The sequence below is a fragment of the Lacerta agilis genome, chromosome 13, assembly GCF_009819535.1.
Source record: "Lacerta agilis isolate rLacAgi1 chromosome 13, rLacAgi1.pri, whole genome shotgun sequence".
Taxonomy (NCBI): Eukaryota; Metazoa; Chordata; class Lepidosauria; order Squamata; family Lacertidae; genus Lacerta; species Lacerta agilis.
Window position 1 is genome coordinate 26,683,610 of NC_046324.1, and position 1,753 is coordinate 26,685,362.

Consider the following 1,753-nt stretch of genomic DNA (forward strand, 5'->3'; position numbering starts at 1 on the left):
TCCTCTCCTCTCCCTTCTGACTGCCCGTGCCCTGAAGGCAGAAACCCTGGCTTGAGTTCCTCACTCCAACCACCCTTTGCAGAGAAATGCCCAGGGCAGAATTTGCTGCACTTGCAAAGGCTTCCTTTGCTTTGAAAGCTTATCCTGAAGGCGCCACCTTCTGGCAAAACCAGGTCAGCGAAGCAAAGGAAGAAAAAAGGGGTTTGTTCTCAAAGCCTGCCCAGTCAAGGAGCCTAAGAAGAACCTGCTTGGTTGGGCCAAAAGGGGCACATTTAGTGCAGCAACCTCTCCCTATAGTGGCCAACCAGATACCCCAAAGAGAAGAAGCCGACAAGCTGGTCCTGAGTGCAAAAGCAGTGCTTTCCCCATTTGCGATTCCCAGCAGCAGGCATTCAGGAGCATACGTCCTGCTCCTGACAGAGGAGAAATAGGCATTGTGGCCAGGAAGGGCAAAATTAAGGGATGTGGGGGGGACTTATGAATGCTGACTTTTTAGCCCCCAGCCTAGCCTATGTTGCCATGATTCAACCTTTCCACAACAATACACCATTAGGGGTCTACAGCCAACAAGGGGCTTAGCTCATTGATGCACGCGAGTCTAGGAAATCTCCCCCACAACCACCTGGTGGTCTTTCTGGCAGACCAGGCAGACCAGGGAGAAATGGAACCAGGCCCAGAGGCCAAACGGCAACTGTTTAGGACTCCACCCCACCCCCAGTTGCTGCTGCCCCCAAAGAGAGCAGCTGAAGATCGCATCCTGTAGCCACCTTTTGGAAACATCCAGAAGGAATTAGGGGAGGGGCCATAGCTCAGTGGTAGAACATCTGCTTTGCATGCAGAAGGTCCCAGGTTCAATCCCTGGCAGCATCTCCAGGTATGGCTGGGAAGGCCCCTGCATGAAACCATGGAGAGTAGCCACCAGTCAGTGCCACTAAAACTGAGCTAGATGGACCCAAAGGCTTGACTCAATGTAAGGCAGTTTCCTGTGTTCCTGTGTACTTAAGGAAAGGCCTCCACCAACCTTTCATCTTGTACATACACAGAGATGACCAAACTCAAAGACCACCACTATCACGTGTAAATCTCTAGTGTGAAATGGTTAAGTTATTATGCTCTATGGACTGTTTTCAGTATCGATGGAACAACCGTCAAGTTGTCTTTTGTTAAATTTGTTTATTGGTTTCACACAAAAAAAGTTCTTTACGAAATGGGTCAGCCTCCATCAATAAGGGTTATGTTCCATCTATTGGTGCAATATATGACAAATCTATCCAGCTGGCCCAGAAGGATCAGACTGAAGAGTAGGTGATTATTTATGTATGCAACGACAGCAGTGTGGATACTACTGACCCAGAGATGGAAAGAAGATGAAGTCCTGACCAGAAGAATGGTTGATAAAGATGATGGACTACGCCAAAATGGTGAAAATGACTGGGAAAATCAGAAATCAGGAAGATAGAAACTTTAATACGGAATGGGGGGAAATTACAATTTTGTTGCTGTTTACAAACACTGTAAACAACTAAAAACTGGCAGAATTGGAGCAATGCTTGTAATGTATTAAAAACTAAGATGGAATATTTTAAGAAAAATAGAGAAAATATATGATGCAGCAGGAAAAAGTTTGATAATGGAAACCATGGAGGGGTGGAGGGAAGTCTAATTATTCAAAGAATCCTAAATGTTGATGATTATGATTGAATTCAACTGTATAGTGTAAAAGTGAATAAAAAAGTTTTTTTAAAAAAAAAAG

At 45.2% G+C, this 1,753-nt stretch overlaps 1 non-coding gene across 1 annotated transcript; it reads left to right on the forward strand.

Annotated features, from left to right (window-relative positions):
- Positions 1-798: 798 nt before the first annotated feature.
- On the forward strand, positions 799-870 carry TRNAA-UGC. Its single transcript has one exon. It is a non-coding gene; the product is annotated as a tRNA-Ala (tRNA).
- The last annotated feature ends 883 nt before the right edge of the window (positions 871-1,753 follow it).